We start from the raw sequence: 10,000 nt of genomic DNA, 5'->3' as shown, positions 1-10,000 counted from the left end.
TCTTTTCTTTTTATTTTCTCTGGCTCTTCTCTGCTTTTTCTCAGATAACAAGCATGTTCATTCTGAGCCTGAATTATTATGGGATAGTACTCTGTACGCTATGTAAGCACAGTCCATTTCTGTGCTATCGGTGCGTGTAATTTATAGTAGCCCACATTTAAACCCTGTGTTTAATTTTTGATATTTATCTCTCGCTGGATGGAATACTTTTTTCTTTACCAATAACGGGACAGTACACTGTGTGTGTGTGTTTGTGTGTGTGTGTGTGTGTGTGTGTGTGTGTGTGTGTGTGTGTGTGTGTGTGTGTGTGTGTGTTTTGTGAGAGAGACACAGACGACAGACAAACGGAAAGACAGATAGAGAGATAGATCAGTAATATATATCGATATGTAATTATAAGATCCAAGAATCTAACCGTAGGAAATGTGTAAGCTTCGAACAAACCGTGGTAGGTATAAAAAAACAACGTCCAGGAACAATAATAATTTCTTGGCGTCGAAGGTTGTAGGCTTTTCCCATACCGGAGATCTATAAGCTGAGAATGTTTTCGTATAGCTCACAATTTCAAATTACACCTTCGGTGCGTTAATTTTTGATTCCCAAACGACAATGTAACCTCCATATAATTAAGGTATCTTCGGCGTGTTGAGTAGCTGGCTGATTACCCTTGTTGAGTAATTATTAAATCAGAAGATATGCTGCGAAACATGTAGCTTAGATCTTCCCTGTCGCGCTCCCACAACTTGGAGCTATATATATATATATATATATATATATACAGATATGGAAATATTTTATTCTCAAACGCATAATAATAATGCTGAATAGCATGGAACATACTTATATTGCAGAAAAATTTGTTAGCGGCCAGCCATGAGACTCGAACTCACATCTCTGTGATTACCAGCCATAGTGCTTTGCCTCTTTAAGCTAAACTGCCCACTAACAAATTCTTTTGCAATTTTTCAACTTATAAATTTAACTTTTATAGACGCTATATGTGAAAGTATGATGTATGTATACAAACAAAGTTTGTAATCACAGGGATGTGCGTTCGACTCTCATGGCTGGCCGCTAACAAATTTTCTGCAATATAAGGATGCTCTATCTTATTTATGCTATTCACCATTATTACTATGCATTTGAGAATAAAGCATTTCCATATCTGTATATTTCAATACATCTCAGCGCTTCTAAAAAAAGCAAACTTTGTTTACATACATCGTAATACACACACACACACACACACACCCACACACACGCATATATATATATATATATATATATATATATATATATATATATATATATATATATATATATATATATATATATATATACAGAAAGATGAGTTAGGCATTGTATGCACAAAGAACCAGAATGTAGTTTACAACGTTAAAATTAGTGTGAAATAGGATATAACATATGAACAGAAGAAAATACATTTCAAAGAACAGAAAAATAACAATTTAATATAGTCATCCGTATAACTGTTTCATATATCCTTACATCACAGTTGCATAACCATATCTTCCTAGAGACATATATATATATATATATATATATATATATATATATATATATATATGTCATATTTTATTTGTCTTTGTCTTTTTCAAAAACTTGCATGCAGCGTTTTACTCTTTCCCTTATTGCTTGAGTCTTCGACTTCGTTCAATAATGAAAGATACTTTAATGTGATTTGACAATAAAATTTGTTCAAAAAATTAGCATAAGAGTAAAAACATATTAAAAGATAAAAGATTAGAAACTAGAATACCTTCCTTGTTGATTTGCTGCTTGCTATCTCATAAAAGAACATGTGAAGTCTCTTTTACTTCGCAAAAATGTGAAAGGTTTTTGTTTTTTGTTGTTTTTTTGTTTTTTCACAAGAAAATATTATTAAGGAACAAATATTATAAGAAAATGAAATTTTGAAAGAATGTAGGAAACTATGAGTCAATGTCATGCATTCTTCCACATTCATCTAAATTGTTCAAATAATTTTTTTTTTTTTTTTGATCCATCATGATTCGAAAATGGCCTCTAAGTGCTGAAAGTTCATCTAATGTGCCGGGGAAAAGCATGACATTTGGATGTAAAAGCACAAGCGTTTAGTCGATTAGAAGCTGGCAAACGTCTTGTATAAGTAGATAAGTATGTAATCATCTTATAAATGGGGTTAAATAAAGATTTCTGCCATGACAACCCCGTTGTTATCAACAAAGAAGGTGAATTGTTCAAGGAGTAAATTTTGGTGGGTAAAAATGAAAAATATGCTTTCTATATGAATGGATGACGAAACGGAATGCGACATGCCATTAAGCCAACTAATAATGTAAAAAAAGCAAGGAGCATCTTTAGACACTTACAAGAAGAAGAAGAAGATAATTCAGAAGCATTCACAGCTAAGAGTTTGGTTTGATAGGTTCAAACGGCGGCATAACCTACACAGCATCCGTTTTTCTGGAGGAGCTGCAAGAGCAGGCGCTCAGGAAGCCAAAGAATTTCTCCAGCTTCCCACGTTTTCCTGAAATTTTATGAAGAAATAGTACCAGCGGTCATCAGTGACTTCGTTGAGCTGGCCAATGAAGGGAGAATGCAAAATGTCAATGCGGAAGATGTGGAATAGTTAATAGAGTTTCATGGTGACAGTTTTTACCTATTGAAAGGCTGCGTAAATTAGCACTGCAATACATCTAAAATAAGTTTGAAGACGCAACCGAAGAGCCAGTAACAGCACAAAAATTTCTTACAACTGAATTCTTCAGGGGCAGCATAACTAAGATTGCTAAAATTTATGGCTGGATTTCTTTATTGAGAATGACCTTGAATGGGATCGCAGCAGCAAGACAGAAGGAAATACTGTGGGCAGGATATCCTACGACGGATTCCAGCTTTCTGAGGAAAGACTTATAAAATGTAGACGGCATTAGATGTAGTCTCCCTACATGTGCGGAAGAGGTAATACATGGATTTTCATTCCAGCTTTGCATCTTCTGAACTATATCGCAGTCATTCTTGTAAGCAGAATTCATAAGTAGAACTGATTAGTGTTAAATAAGTATATATTAACAATGGATATTATTTTCTAATTGTTTTCTAACCCGTTTTCAAATTTCATCAAAATATTTGGTCATGCTGTGTAACATAAGAATGTGAGAGGAAATTTAATGTTATCGAGTATAAGGGGAGAGCAGGAGTGATTCTCTGGAATTTTCTAGTTGTTTCGAGGTGTTTATAAAATTTAATCTGTGTTAAAAATAAACTCTTAAACTCATATTCCGATATTATGCTATAATAAAATGACCCCCATTTAACACGGTTTCCTTAAGTACTGCATTTTATGAACATTTTAAGAACGCTTACAGAAGTATATGTTAATATACATATCTGTGCATGCGTATATATGTATATAAATATTGCATGTGAAGGTGTGGATGTGTATATGTACGCATGCATGCATATATGAATATATATGTGTATATATATATATATAGAGAGAGAGAGAGAGAGAGTGAGAGAGAGAGTGAGAGAGAGAGAGAGAGAGACTATAGAATAATATATATTTTATGATGTTATATATTATATTACATATATATATTCAAACACACATAAATTGATACATTCAATACATATATGCATATGGATACATATGTAGGTAAATATATATATATATATATGTATATATATATGTATATATGTATACATATATCTATGCATGTATATGTTTATGTGTATACATGTATAATTACTATATATGTACACAGTATATATACATATATGTACTTATATGTATATATATGTATGCATATATACATATACGTATATATATATATATATATATATATATGTGTGTGTGTGTGTGTGTATGTGTGTGTGTGTGTGTGTGTATACGTATATATACATATATGTATATATACATATATATACGCATATACACATATGTGTGTGTGTATATATATATACGTATATGCATATATATACACATATATGTATACATATACATATATATATATATAAACATAATTAAGGGATCAGCAAATATATGCGTGTATATATACATATATATGTATATATATACATATCATCATCATCATCATCATCGTTTAACTTCCGCTTTCCATGCTAGCATGGGTTGGACGATTTGACTGAGGACTGGTGAAACCGGATGGCAACACCAGGCTCCAATCTAATTTGGCAGAGTTTCTACAGCTGGATGCCCTTCCTAACGCCAACCACTCAGAGAGTGTGGTGGGTGCTTTTACGTGTCACCCGCACGAAAACGGCCACGCTCGAAATAGTGTCTTTTATGTGCCACCCGCACAAGCCAGTCCAGGGGCACTGGCAACGATCTCGCTCGAAAATCCTACGGGAGCCAGTCAGGCGGTACTGGCAACGGCCACGCTCAAAATGGTGCATCTCATGTGCCACCCGTACAAGAACCAGTCCAGGGGCACTGGCAGCGATCTTACTTGGCTTGCCGGGTCTTCTCACGCACAGCACATTTCCAAAGGTCTCGGTCAGTAGTCATCGCCTCGGTGAGGCCCAAGGTACGAAGGTCTTGCCTCACCACCTCAGCCCAGGTCTTCCTGGGCCTACCTCTTCCACGGGTTCCCTCAACTGTTAGGGTGTGGCACTTTTTCACGCAGCTATCCTCATCCATTCTCACCACATGTCCATACCAGCGCAATCGTCTCTCTTGCACACCACAACTGATGCTTCTAATGTTCAGCTTTTCTCTCAAGATACTTACACTCTGACGGGTATTCACATTGACATTACACATCCAACGGAGCATACTGGCTTCATTCCTTGCGAGCTTACGTATGTCCTCAGCAGTTACAGCCCATGTTTCACTGCCATGTAGCATGGCTGTTCGTACACATGCGTTATGTGTCGCCAGCAGGGGTAAGAGCTCTCTAAACTTTGCCCAGGCTATTCTTATTCTAGCAGCTACACTTTCAGCAAATATGTATATATATATATATATATATATATATATATATATATATATATATATATATATATATATATATATATATATACATAATAATACTATCCATATCACGTCCTCACTTTGTTGTTTTTTTGTTTTTTTGTTATTGTGTTTTTGAACTATACATATATATATATATATATATAGATATATATGTATATATACACGTATATATACATATGTGCATATATATACATGTATGTGTATATACATATATATGCATATATGTATATATATATAACCCAACCTCCCAACCTGGCTCGTTCCCCTGCTCCCGCCCACGCTGCCGCACTTGCCCTTACCTCTCCAACACCACCCTCCGCACCAGCACCCATCACCGACCCTATCGCATCACCGACTCCTTCACCTGCACGTCTACCAACATCATATATTGCCTCTCCTGCTCTCTCTGCCAATCCCTGTACATCGGACAAACGGGGCGCCGCCTGGCCGACCGATTCGCGGAACACCTCCGAGATATCAACGTCGGCAATGACACCCCGGTGTCACGCCACTTCCGTTCTGCCGGCCACTCCTTGCGGCAACACCTACCTGTGTTTGGATTGTCCATGCACAGGGGCCATCCGGACTCCCGTTTGCGCCGTGAACAGGGATTAATCTTCTATCTTCGCTCATTTGCGCCACATGGGCTCAACTCCCCTCCACTCTTCATCTAACCCCCTCCTCCTGTCTCTCTCCCACACCCTCCCTCCTACCACCCATCTCTCCCCTCCCCCACCTCCTGCTCCGACTCCTACTTCTTTGTACGTCTCTTCACCCCTCTTCATACTTCTCTCCACTCCCACTTCTCTTCACCCCTACTCTTTCTCTCCTCTCTCTTACTCTCTCTCACTCTCTTCTCTCGTACTCCCCCCTCTTTCACTCTTACTCTCGACACTCTTACTCTCCTACTCTCTACACTCTTACTCTCTTACTCTCTCACCCTTACTCTCTCACTCTCTTCCCCTTTCTCTCACTCTCTTTCTCTTCCTCTCTTACTCCCACCCATACCCCTCTTCCCTCTCTCTCACTCTCTTTCTCTTCCTCTCTTTCTCTTCCTCTCTTTCTCTTCCTCTCTTTCTCTTCCTCTCTTTCTCTTCCTCTCTTTCTCCCCCCATACCCACCTTCCCCCTCTCTCAATCCACCCTCTCTCAATCCACCTTCCCTCTCTTATACCCACCCTCTCTCCTCTCTTCCTCTCCCCTCCCATACCCATCTTCCCCCTCTCTTACATCCACCTTCCCCTTCTCCCTCCTCGTCAACACCCCCTCATAAGCTCATCCCACCACACCCCCAACACACTCCTACTCTACCTTCCCACTCCACCCCATCCAATTCCTTACACCCACCACCCACCCCTACCCACAGACCCCTACCTCTACCCCACACTCCACCCATGCCTTCCCCACCTCCCAACACCCTCACATCACACCACACCAATACCCTCGCATCACACCACGCACACCACACCAATACCCTCGCATCACACCACGCACACACTACAACTGACCAACTACTTTCTCCCTTCCCCATTTTCACACTACATACGTCAAGATCACCAGCATTCTACCTCCCACACACAGCCCCTCGTTCCCGATCACCGTTTGTTATCTCCCCCTTTCTTAGCTCTCCTGAAATAAGAATTTCTAACTTCCGGTCAGCCATTGTTATGATCGGCAATTATTATGATTGACCGTTGACTGAAGACTATTCAATTTTTTTTCTCCGTGTTTTTCTCCTTGTCTCCGTATTCTTTCTGTTGAAGAGCGTAGCTCGAAACGTCAAAGACTTTCCGTATTCCCGAGCGTCATACTAATATATACTTTTGTTATTTACACCACCTGTCCTCGTCTGTTGTTATTATTTGTATATTCTCCCATATATATATATATATATATATATATATATATATATATATACATATACATGTATATATATATATATATATATATGTATATATATACATATATGTATATATATATATATATGTATATATACACGCATATATACATATATGCATATATATATACATATATGTATATATATATATATGTATATATATACATATACATATATGTATATATACATATACATACACATATATGTATATATATATATATTTGTATATATATACATATATATATGTGTATATATATATATATATATGTGTGTGTATATATATATATATATATATATATATATATATATATATATATATATGTGTGTGTATATATATATATATATATATATATATATATATATATATATATGTATATATACACATATATGTATGTATATACATAAGTATATGTATACATTAGTATATATCTACATATGTTTATATATACATATATGTATATATACACATATGTATATATAAACATATGTAGATATATACTAATGTATACATATACTTATGTATATACATACATATATGTATGTATATATATACATATATATGTATATATATATATATATATATATATATATATATATATATATATATATATTTATTTATTTATTTACCTATTTATTTATGGGTTTCAGCCAAGTGGCTGTGGTCATGCTGGAGCACCACCGTGATATATATGTATATATATATGCTTATACGCACATGTATATATATATATATATATATGGATATACATATATATATATATGTGTGTGTGAAAGCGCAATGGCCCAGTGGTTAGGGCAGCGGACTCGCGGTCATAGGATAGTGGTTTCGATTCCCAGACCTGGCGTTGGGAGTGTTTATGGGGCGAAGACATTTAATGCTCCACGAGGCTCCGGCAGTGGATGGTGGCGAACCCTGCTGTACTCTTTCAACACAACTTTCTCTCACTCTTACTTCCTACTTCTGTTGTGCCTGTAGTTCAAAGGGTCAGCCTTGTCACACTGTGTCACGCTGAATCTCCCCGAGAACTACGTTAAGGGTACACGTGTCTGTGGAGTGCTCAGCCACTTGCACGTTAATTTCACGAGCAGGCTGTTCTGTTGATCGGATCAACTGGAACCCTCGACGTCGTAAGCGATGGAGTGCCAACAACATATATGTATATATACATATACATATATGTATATATATATATATATATATATATATATATATATATATATATATATATATATATATATATATATACATATATGTCGAATTTTCCTTTCATCCTTTCGGGGGTTGATTAGATTAGTACCAGTTACGCACTGGTGTCGATGTAATCAACTTAGTCCCTTTGTCCTCATTTGTCCCCTCTATGTTTAGCCCCTTGTGAGTAATAAAGAATTAAATATATACATATATATATATATATATATATATATATATATATATATACATATATATATATATATATACATATATATATATATATATATATATATATATATATATATGCATATATGCATCGATATATATACATATGTACATATACATATGTATACATACATATATATATACATACTTAGCCTCGGGCCAACCAAAACCTTGTGAGTGGATTTGGTAGACGGAGACTGAAAGAAGCCTGTCAAGACGGAGACTGAAAGAAGCCTGTCATATATATGTACGAACTGCAGTAGCTGAGCAGCAAGGTTTTTAAGCGTGGCCCAGAAACTGGTACAACAGTTAACGTGGATGCAGAGCGTACAGAGTCAACGCCACACGAACCATTGTCCAAGACCACCACAGATGATGGATCAGGGATGGCCACCGCTAACACCAAGAACCCCTGCACAGATATCACACCCATATTCCTACTGAATATCCGGGGCCTATTACGAACAGGCGGCAAAGACAAGTTCTTATCCTTGAAAGACCTAGTAACATGCAATCAAGCAATATGCATGGTGCTTACCGAAACGAATCTAACACCTAATATAGCAGATGCGGAGATAAATATACCAGAGTATGCCGTACTCCGAACAGACAGAAGGGATAGAAGTCATGGGGGAGTTGCAATGTACATCCGAGAAGATGTCACACCCCTACTACTACTATCACACTCAAACTCTGTATGTGATACTTTAATAGTACACATAAAAAAAATTGATGTAGTTGTATGCTCAACATACCGTCCACCAAATACCGCAAAGCAGGAAGGTAAATTTGAGGACAGCCTCAGACGCATAGAAGAGGTCCTGACAAATCTGGACCAACACATCAATATACTTTTCCTAGGCGACTTTAACCTCCGAAATGTTAAATGGCCTGAAGGTCACATCCTCTCTGGGATGTCACTGCATGAACAAAGCCAGGCAAAATCATTGCTAGAACTATCCAACATGCTGTTCATGGAACAAGTGATACTCCAACCAACCAGGGGAAGCAATATTTTAGATCTCTGCTTCACAAACAATGTGAGCCTAATCCATAATGTGAAAATAACGCCCACATCTCTCTCAGATCATAACATTATAGAATTAACTATGTATGGTCCTAGACAACCCACTGACACCCACCCCACCAGAAGGACTCAAGCAATATCCAACCTGAATTTCCACAGGGCGGACTGGAAGTCAATTCGCAGAGAGATTCGAAATCAAAACTGGCATGACAGCCTTTCTATACAAGACAATGACCTCAAACTAAGTCATTTTATGTCAACCATACAAGACATATGCACCAAATACGTGCCATATAGAAAGACCAGCAAACATGCCAATAGAATTCCTAGAGACAGGAAAATCCTTATGAGACACAGAACAAAGATCTCAAACCAGTTAAATAGAGAACTGGAGGATAGGAAAAGGGCTAAATTAAAACTAACACTGTTAGAAATAGAAAACAAAATTAAACTCTCCCATGAAAAGGAGAGAGCAGAGAAGGAGAAGAGAGCAGTAGAAAGCATAAAAACAAACCCCAAGGCTTTCTATAGATTTGCAAAGGAGACTGCTACGGTACAGTATAAGATAGGACCCCTATTCCTGCCAAATGGCTCACTGACTGCAGATCCCACATGGATAAGTGAAGTGCTCAGTACACAATTCAAGAGTGTCTTCACC

At 37.1% G+C, this 10,000-nt stretch overlaps 1 protein-coding gene across 4 annotated transcripts in view; it reads right to left on the bottom strand.

Moving 5' to 3' along the window:
• LOC106882558 (uncharacterized) overlaps positions 1-10,000 on the bottom strand; it is a 213,305-nt gene that overhangs the window by 8,600 nt on the left and 194,705 nt on the right. For 2 of the 4 annotated variants that reach the window (XR_008264440.2, XR_016242235.1), the window contains one exon: positions 2,373-2,530. The exons of the other annotated variants lie outside the window; for them this stretch is intronic. The gene's annotated coding sequence lies outside the window, so the exon portion shown is untranslated. The remainder of the gene's footprint in view (positions 1-2,372; positions 2,531-10,000) is intronic. 4 annotated transcript variants of the gene reach the window in all.

Source organism: Octopus bimaculoides, chromosome 6 (genome assembly GCF_046866305.1).
Source record: "Octopus bimaculoides isolate indiv1 chromosome 6, ASM4686630v1, whole genome shotgun sequence".
NCBI classification, from domain to species: domain Eukaryota; kingdom Metazoa; phylum Mollusca; class Cephalopoda; order Octopoda; family Octopodidae; genus Octopus; species Octopus bimaculoides.
The sequence above is the reverse complement of the archived record's forward strand: the minus strand, read 5'-3'. Positions and strand labels throughout refer to the sequence as shown.